Raw genomic sequence first — 10,398 nt, forward strand, 5'->3', positions numbered from 1 at the left:
TCCTATCTCACAGTGCAGGTGACACCAAAGAACCTCAGAGACTTAGCTTCACCCACGTAACCACGGCTGGGGCTTGTATCACTCTATTAGGACGGGGAACTCGACACTGTAGGGCAGAAGGTGGTCAGACACAAGTCTAAACACGGGTACAAGTAATTTCTCACTCTCAAGTCTCAAGTATTTCTTTAAAGTTCCGGCGGAGCACAGTACTTCTTTGGGTTGGGACTCCCTTGAAAAAACCCTCTCCTCCCCACTGCTCCACTCTATGCTATAAACTCTCCAAGCACCGCTATAACTACCTCTATTATATTCAGCACTTTCAAGTATCGCTGCAGCACGGACGCAGTTGAGCACTATCACCTGTACAAAGATCATTTATTTCTTAATTGTTCTGTATTATCCAGAGACTGTACAGTAAAGCTGTTTTATTTGTTCACTGGGACTCTCTTCTCTTTCTCCGCTCCAGCACCTATACACATCCGCCACACACTTTGGATTATTTTTCCATGTATCCACGGACAGCCACCTCCTCCATGTGCCCCCAACAGCCACCTCCTCCATGTACCCCCCAACAGCCATCTCCTCCATGTGCCCCCTGGCAGCCACCTCCTCCATGTGCCCCCAACAGCCACCTCCTCCTTGTACCCACTGACAGCCACCTCCTCCATGTGCCCCCAACAGCCACCTCCTCCATGTGCCCCCAACAGCCACCTCCTCCATGTGCCCCCAACAGCCACCTCCTCCATGTACCCCCCAACAGCCACCTCCTCCTTGTACCCACTGACAGCCACCTCCTCCATGTGCCCCCAACAGCCACCTCCTCCATGTGCCCCCAACAGCCACCTCCTCCATGTGCCCCCTGGCAGCCACCTCCTCCATGTACCCCCCAACAGCCACCTCCTCCTTGTACCCACTGACAGCCACCTCCTCCATGTGCCCCCTGGCAGCCACCTCCTCCATGTACCCCCCAACAGCCACCTCCTCCATGTGCCCCCTGGCAGCCACCTCCTCCATGTGCCCCCAACAGCCACCTCCTCCATGTGCCCCCCGGCAGCCTCCTCCTCCATGTACCCCCCAACAGCCACCTCCTCCATGTGCCCCCAACAGCCACCTCCTCCATGTACCCCCCAACAGCCACCTCCTCCATGTGCCCCCAACAGCCACCTCCTCCATGTGCCCCCAACAGCCACCTCCTCCATGTGCCCCCAACAGCCACCTCCTCCATGTACCCCCCAACAGCCACCTCCTCCATGTGCCCCCAACAGCCACCTCCTCCATGTACCCCCCAACAGCCACCTCCTCCATGTCCCCCCAACAGCCACCTCCTCCATGTACCCCCCAACAGCCACCTCCTCCATGTGCCCCCAACAGCCACCTCCTCCTTGTACCCACTGACAGCCACCTCCTCAGTGTGTCCCTAACAGCAACTTCCTCCATGTGCCCACCGACAGCCACCTCCTCCATGTGCCCCAACAGCCACCTCCTCCATGTACCCCCCAACAGCCACCTCCTCCATGTGCTCCCAACAGCCACCTCCTCCATGTACCCCCCAACAGCCACCTCCTCCATGTGCCCCCAACAGCCACCTCCTCCATGTGCCCCCAACAGCCACCTCCTCCTCCCAACAGCCGTCTCTGGGCGGACGGCGGAATCCGCCTGAGTATAGAATGGAGTCTATGGGACCTGCGGACCTGGGTCAAGCGGGAGCCCGGAGGGCGAGCAGTGGAATCCGCCTGAGCATAGAATGGAGTCTAAGGGATCGGCAGAGAGTCAAGCAGGAGCCTGGGGGCGAGCGGCGGAATCCACCTGAGCGTAGAATGGAGCCTATGGGACCGGTGGAGAATAAGGTGGGAGTGCGTGGAGGGAGAGAGGCGGAATCTGCCTGAGCATAGAATGGATTCTATGGGACTGGCGGAGAGTGAAGAGGGGGCAAGCAGTGGAATGTTCTCTGTGAGGATTCCGTAGTGTGAAACTTGCAGTTTCCATTCTTACCACTGGGGCTAAAGTGCAGCGGAGACTTCCTGTTGTGTCAGTGATGATAAGAGGAGGCTGCTGGAAAGTGATCTGTACAGCATTGCAGTAATAAGTGACACCGTTGGAGAGAGGAGACCATAGAGGAAGCTCACAGCTCACAAGAGAGACATGTACAGATGGAGACCACTCATTATATTATCCTTACAATTTTACACCCTCCAGCAGCCCTCTAGGTAGATCCTAGCACTGTGCATCCGGAGCCTCCTGGTTCATAGACACAACATCAGGATGACAGTACCTAAGAAGGAATATAGGGAAGAACCCAGGACGTACTGCCCTGCTCCCCATCTCCGGAGCTGTAATCTCTCTGCTGCCGCTGCTCCCTCTCTTCGGAGCTGTAATCTCTCTGCTGCCCTAGCTCCCTGTCTCCGGAGCTGTAATCTCTCTGCTGCCCCTGCTCCCTCTCTTCGGAGCTGTAATCTCTCTGCTGCCGCTGCTCCCTGTCTCCGGAGCTGTAATCTCTCTGCTGCTGCTGTTTCCTGTCTCCGGAGCTGTAATCTCTCTGCTGCCCCTGCTCCCTCTCTCTGGAGCTGTAATCTCTCTGCTGCCGCTGCTCCCTGTCTCCGGAGCTGTAATCTCTCTGCTGCCCCTGTAATCTCTTTGCTGCCGCTGCTCCCTGTCTCTGGAGCTGTAATCTCTCTGCTGCCGCTGGTCCCTGTCTCTGGAGCTGTAATCTCTCTGCTGCTGCTCCCTCTCTCCGGAGCTGTAATCTCTCTGCTGCCGCTGCTCCCTGTCTCTGGAGCTGTAATCTCTCTGCTGCCGCTGCTCCCTGTCTCCGGAGCTGTAATCTCTCTGCTGCCCCTGCTCCCTGTCTCCGGAGCTGTAATCTCTCTGCTGCCGCTGCTCCCTGTCTCCGGAGCTGTGATCTCTCTGCTGCCGCTGCTCCCTGTCTCCGGAGCTGTAATCTCTCTGCTGCCCCTGCTCCCTTTCTTTGGAGCTGTAATCTCTCTGCTGTTGCTCCCTCTTTCCGGAGCTGTAATCTCTCTGCTGCCCCTGCTCCCTCTGTCCGGAGCTGTAATCTCTCTGCTGCCGCTGCTCCCTGTCTCCGGAGCTGTAATCTCTCTGCTGCTGCTCCCTGTCTCTGGAGCTGTAATCTCTCTGCTGCCGCTGCTCCCTGTCTCTGGAGCTGTAATCTCTCTGCTGCCGCTGGTCCCTGTCTCTGGAGCTGTAATCTCTCTGCTGCCCCTGCTCCCTGTCTCTGGAGCTGTAATCTCTCTGCTGCAGCTGCTCCCTGTCTCTGGAGCTGTAGTCTCTCTGCTGCCACTGCTCCCTGTCTCTGGAGCTGTAATCTCTCTGCTGCCGCTGCTCCCTGTCTCCGGAGCTGTAATCTCTCTGCTGCCGCTGCTCCCTGTCTCCGGAGCTGTAATCTCTCTGCTGCCCCTGCTCTCTGTCTCCGGAGCTGTAATCTCTCTGCTGCCGCTGCTCCCTGTCTCCGGAGCTGTAATCTCTCTGCTGCCGCTGCTCCCTGTCTCCGGAGCTGTAATCTCTCTGCTGCCGCTGCTCCCTGTCTCCGGAGCTGTAATCTCTCTGCTGCCGCTGCTCCCTGTCTCCGGAGCTGTAATCTCTCTGCTGCCGCCGCTCCCTGTCTCTGGAGCTGTAATCTCTCTGCTGCCGCTGCTCCCTGTCTCCGGAGCTGTAATCTCTCTGCTGCCCCTGTAATCTCTTTGCTGCCGCTGCTCCCTGTCTCTGGAGCTGTAATCTCTCTGCTGCCGCTGGTCCCTGTCTCTGGAGCTGTAATCTCTCTGCTGCTGCTCCCTCTCTCCGGAGCTGTAATCTCTCTGCTGCCGCTGCTCCCTGTCTCTGGAGCTGTAATCTCTCTGCTGCCCCTGTAATCTCTCTGCTGCCCCTGCTCCCTCTCTCCGGAGCTGTAATCTCTCTGCTGCCCCTGCTCCCTGTCTCCGGAGCTGTAATCTCTCTGCTGCCGCTGCTCCCTGTCTCCGGAGCTGTAATCTCTCTGCTGCCGCTGCTCCCTGTCTCCGGAGCTGTAATCTCTCTGCTGCCCCTGCTCCCTGTCTCTGGAGCTGTAATCTCTCTGCTGCTGCTCCCTCTTTCCGGAGCTGTAATCTCTCTGCTGCCGCTGCTCCCTGTCTCTGGAGCTGTAATCTCTCTGCTGCCCCTGCTCCCTCTGTCCGGAGCTGTAATCTCTCTGCTGCCGCTGCTCCCTGTCTCCGGAGCTGTAATCTCTCTGCTGCTGCTCCCTGTCTCTGGAGCTGTAATCTCTCTGCTGCCGCTGCTCCCTGTCTCCGGAGCTGTAATCTCTCTGCTGCTGCTCCCTGTCTCTGGAGCTGTAATCTCTCTGCTGCCGCTGCTCCCTGTCTCTGGAGCTGTAATCTCTCTGCTGCCGCTGGTCCCTGTCTCTGGAGCTGTAATCTCTCTGCTGCCCCTGCTCCCTGTCTCTGGAGCTGTAATCTCTCTGCTGCAGCTGCTCCCTGTCTCTGGAGCTGTAGTCTCTCTGCTGCCACTGCTCCCTGTCTCCGGAGCTGTAATCTCTCTGCTGCCGCTGCTCCCTGTCTCCGGAGCTGTAATCTCTCTGCTGCCGCTGCTCCCTGTCTCCGGAGCTGTAATCTCTCTGCTGCCCCTGCTCTCTGTCTCCGGAGCTGTAATCTCTCTGCTGCCGCTGCTCCCTGTCTCCGGAGCTGTAATCTCTCTGCTGCCGCTGCTCCCTGTCTCCGGAGCTGTAATCTCTCTGCTGCCGCTGCTCCCTGTCTCCGGAGCTGTAATCTCTCTGCTGCCGCTGCTCCCTGTCTCCGGAGCTGTAATCTCTCTGCTGCCGCTGCTCCCTGTCTCCGGAGCTGTAATCTCTCTGCTGCCGCTGCTCCCTGTCTCCGGAGCTGTAATCTCTCTGCTGCCGCTGCTCCCTGTCTCCGGAGCTGTAATCTCTCTGCTGCCGCTGCTCCCTGTCTCCGGAGCTGTAATCTCTCTGCTGCCGCTGCTCCCTGTCTCCGGAGCTGTAATCTCTCTGCTGCCGCCGCTCCCTGTCTCCAGAGCTGTAATCTCTCTGCTGCTGCTCCCTGTCTCTGGAGCTGTAATCTCTCTGCTGCTGCTCCCTGTCTCTGGAGCTGTAATCTCTCTGCTGCCGCCGCTCCCTGTCTCCAGAGCTGTAATCTCTCTGCTGCCCCTGTAATCTCTCTGCTGCCCCTGCTCTCTGTCTCTGGAGCTGTAATCTCTCTGCTGCCGCTGCTCCCTGTCTCCGGAGCTGTAATCTCTCTGCTGCCGCTGCTCCCTGTCTCCGGAGCTGTAATCTCTCTGCTGCCCCTGCTCCCTGTCTCCGGAGCTGTAATCTCTCTGCTGCCCCTGCTCCCTGTCTCCGGAGCTGTAATCTCTCTGCTGCCGCTGCTCCCTGTCTCCGGAGCTGTAATCTCTCTGCTGCCGCTGCTCCCTCTCTCCGGAGCTGTAATCTCTCTGCTGTCGCTGCTCCCTGTCTCCGGAGCTGTAATCTCTTTGCTGCCGCTGCTCCCTGTCTCCGGAGCTGTAATCTCTCTGCTGTCGCTGCTCCCTGTCTCCGGAGCTGTAATCTCTCTGCTGCCGCTGCTCCCTGTCTCTGGAGCTGTAATCTCTCTGCTGCTGCTCCCTGTCTCTGGAGCTGTAATCTCTCTGCTGCCGCCGCTCCCTGTCTCCAGAGCTGTAATCTCTCTGCTGCCCCTGTAATCTCTCTGCTGCCCCTGCTCTCTGTCTCTGGAGCTGTAATCTCTCTGCTGCCGCTGCTCCCTGTCTCCGGAGCTGTAATCTCTCTGCTGCCCCTGCTCCCTGTCTCCGGAGCTGTAATCTCTCTGCTGCCGCTGCTCCCTGTCTCCGGAGCTGTAATCTCTCTGCTGTCGCTGCTCCCTGTCTCCGGAGCTGTAATCTCTTTGCTGCCGCTGCTCCCTGTCTCCGGAGCTGTAATCTCTCTGCTGCAGCTGCTCCCTGTCTCTGCTGCTGCTCCCTGTCTCTGGAGCTGTAATCTCTCTGCTGCTGCTGCTCCCTGTCTCTGGAGCTGTAATCTCTCTGCTGCCGCTGCTCCCTGTCTCCGGAGCTGTAACCTCTCTGCTGCCCCTGCTCCCTGTCTCCGGAGCTGTAATCTCTCTGCTGCCGCTGCTCCCTGTCTCCGGAGCTGTAATCTCTCTGCTGCCGCTGCTCCCTGTCTCCGGAGCTGTAATCTCTCTGCTGTCGCTGCTCCCTGTCTCCGGAGCTGTAATCTCTTTGCTGCCGCTGCTCCCTGTCTCTGGAGCTGTAATCTCTCTGCTGCTGCTCCCTGTCTCTGGAGCTGTAATCTCTCTGCTGCCGCCGCTCCCTGTCTCCAGAGCTGTAATCTCTCTGCTGCCCCTGTAATCTCTCTGCTGCCCCTGCTCTCTGTCTCTGGAGCTGTAATCTCTCTGCTGCCGCTGCTCCCTGTCTCCGGAGCTGTAATCTCTCTGCTGCCGCTGCTCCCTGTCTCCGGAGCTGTAATCTCTCTGCTGCCCCTGCTCCCTGTCTCCGGAGCTGTAATCTCTCTGCTGCCGCTGCTCCCTGTCTCCGGAGCTGTAATCTCTCTGCTGTCGCTGCTCCCTGTCTCCGGAGCTGTAATCTCTTTGCTGCCGCTGCTCCCTGTCTCCGGAGCTGTAATCTCTCTGCTGCAGCTGCTCCCTGTCTCTGCTGCTGCTCCCTGTCTCTGGAGCTGTAATCTCTCTGCTGCCGCTGCTCCCTGTCTCCGGAGCTGTAATCTCTCTGCTGCCGCTGCTCCCTGTCTCCGGAGCTGTAATCTCTCTGCTGCTGCTGCTCCCTGTCTCTGGAGCTGTAATCTCTCTGCTGCCGCTGCTCTCTCTCTCCGGAGCTGTAATCTCTCTGCTGCCGCTGCTCCCTGTCTCCGGAGCTGTAATCTCTCTGCTGCCGCTGTGACAGCCTTTTATATATGGGGAAGCATCAGCTGTTTCCTATTATTTCTGATTCTTCCGTGGCTGTCACATCTGTTTAGCGCCGCCATGCCTGTCAGCTCCAAGGTGAAGACGCTGTAATCAGGAGACGGTCCTGGTGATGTGTGGCGCATTTGTGATAGAAGATGTCACTTGTCAGCCGCAGCCGCCTGTCACCCACGCAGAGCTGCCGCCTACCCCACACCGCCAAGATGACTGCTGCAGAGGGGGGCACAGCGCGGAACAGCAAAGCGGGCGTCTCCTCTCACCACCACCGCTCCAACCAGGGAGAGTGCCCCACATTGTGCCTATATACTGAGGAGGATTACACCCAGTATACAGGAGAAGTAGTACTGTGCACTGTATATATATATATACTGAGGAGGATTACACCCAGTATACAGGAGAAGTAGTACTGTGCACTGTATATATATATACTGAGGAGGATTACACCCAGCATACAGGAGAAGTAGTACTGTGCACTGTATATATACTGAGGATTACACCCAGTATACAGGAGAAGTAGTACTGTGCACTATACTGTATATATATACTGAGGAGGATTACACCCAGTATACAGGAGAAGTAGTACTGTGCACTGTATATATATATATATATATATATATATATATACTGAGGAGGATTACACCCAGTATACAGGAGAAGTAGTACTGTGCACTGTGTATATATATACTGAGGAGGATTACACCCAGTATACAGGAGAAGTAGTACTGTGCATTGTATATATACTGAGGATTACACCCAGTATACAGGAGAAGTACTGTGCACTGTATATATACTGAGGATTACACCCAGTATACAGGAGAAGTAGTACTGTGCACTATACTGTATATATATACTGAGGAGGATTACACCCAGTATACAGGAGAAGTAGTACTGTGCACTGTATATATATATATATATATATATATATATATATATATATACTGAGGAGGATTACACCCAGTATACAGGAGAAGTAGTACTGTGCATTGTATATATACTGAGGATTACACCCAGTATACAGGAGAAGTACTGTGCACTGTATATATACTGAGGATTACACCCAGTATACAGGAGAAGTAGTACTGTGCACTGTATATATATATATACTGAGGAGGATTACACCCACTATACAGGAGAAGTAGTACTGTGCACTGTATATATATATATATATATATATATATATATACTGAGGAGGATTACACCCAGTATACAGGAGAAGTAGTACTGTGCACTGTATATATATATATATATATATATATATATATATATATATATATATACTGAGGAGGATTACACCCAGTATACAGGAGAAGTAGTACTGTGCACTGTATATATATATATATATATATATATATATATATATATATATATATACTGAGGAGGATTACACCCAGTATACAGAAGTAGTACTGTGCACTGTATATATACTGAGGATTACACCCAATATACAGGAGAAGTAGTACTGTGCACTATACTGTATATATATATATATATATATATATATATATATATATATACACTGAGGAGGATTACACCCAATATACAGGAGAAGTAGTACTGTGCATTGTATATACACTGAGGAGGATTACACCCAATATACAGGAGAAGTAGTACTGTGCACTGTATATATATATACTGAGGAGGATTACACCCAGTATACAGGAGAAGTAGTACTGTGCACTGTATATATATATATATACTGAGGAGGATTACACCCAGTATACAGGAGAAGTAGTACTGTGCACTGTATATATATATACTGAGGAGGATTACACCCAGTATACAGGAGAAGTAGTACTGTGCACTGTATATATATATACTGAGGAGGATTACACCCAGTATACAGGAGAAGTAGTACTGTGCACTGTGTATATATATATATATATATATATATATATATATATATACTGAGGAGGATTACACCCAGTATACAGAAGTAGTACTGTGCACTGTATATATACTGAGGATTACACCCAATATACAGGAGAAGTAGTACTGTGCACTATACTGTATATATATATATATATATATATATATATATATATATATATATATATATACTGAGGAGGATTACACCCAATATACAGGAGAAGTAGTACTGTGCACTGTATATATATAGATATATATATATATATATATATATATATATATATATATATACTGAGGAGGATTACACCCAGTATACAGGAGAAGTAGTACTGTGCACTGTATATATATATATATATATATATATATATATATATATACTGAGGAGGATTACACCCAGTATACAGGAGAAGTAGTACTGTGCACTGTATATATATATATATATATATATATATACTGAGGAGGATTACACCCAGTATACAGAAGTAGTACTGTGCACTGTATATATATATATATATATATATATATATATACTGAGGATGACACCCAGCATACAGGACAGGAGAAGTAGTACTGTGCACTGTATATATATATATATATATATATATATATACTGAGGAGGATTACACCCAGTATACAGGAGAAGTAGTACTGTGCACTGTATATATATATATATATATATATACTGAGGAGGATTACACCCAGTATACAGAAGTAGTACTGTGCACTGTATATATATATATATATATATATATATATATATATATATATATACTGAGGATGACACCCAGCATACAGGACAGGAGAAGTAGTACTGTGCACTGTATATATATATATATATATATATATATATATATATGCAAAAAAGGGGTCCAGGGAGCCTCAGTTACGAGTCTCAAAACACAGGAATAGCCAGATATCCCTCTCTCCAGAGAAGGAAGCCCATTGCCAAGGGGCGCCTCCTAGTGGGGAGAGCACCAAACCACCCTGATACGTAGTCCCTCAGGTCCTCACTCTGTGGCGAGTATAACGACATACAGGGCCGATTCTAGCTTTTCTGCTGCCTGAGGCGAAAATTTAAATGGCGCCCCCCCCCCCCCCCCCCCCCCCCCAAGAACAACAAGTCTTTCTTGTGTCATTGTTGACCGTAGATATGACGTAATAAGCGGAGCTCTTACACCAAAACACTCTTAAAACCAAGTTACTCTTAAACCAAGGTACCACTGTGTATATATATATATCAGCAGTAAATATACCAAATGCATAACCACACCACAGCAGTGAATATAACCATGTGGTACATGGTTATATTCACCAAGTGCAAATTCGTTGCGCTGGCTACAGGGCACAGCTCTATGAGGTTTGCTGTACTTCTGCTGAATGCCTCAAGCAAAGAGCAAAAGGTGGCACCAGATTTTGACACACAGCCTGGATTGTCTGGCAAAATCTACTGGTGTTGCAAATCGTCACATTTGTCCATTTACACAGAAAGATTATCTGACAGATTATCTGCCAAAGATTTGAAGCCAAAGCCAGGAATGGATTTAAAAAGAGGAAAAATTTCAGGTTTTCCTATATGACCTGACTTCTACTTATAGTCTGTTTCTGGCTTTGGCTTCAAATC

This window comes from Dendropsophus ebraccatus, chromosome 10, assembly GCF_027789765.1.
Source record: "Dendropsophus ebraccatus isolate aDenEbr1 chromosome 10, aDenEbr1.pat, whole genome shotgun sequence".
In the NCBI taxonomy this organism is placed as follows: Eukaryota; Metazoa; Chordata; class Amphibia; order Anura; family Hylidae; genus Dendropsophus; species Dendropsophus ebraccatus.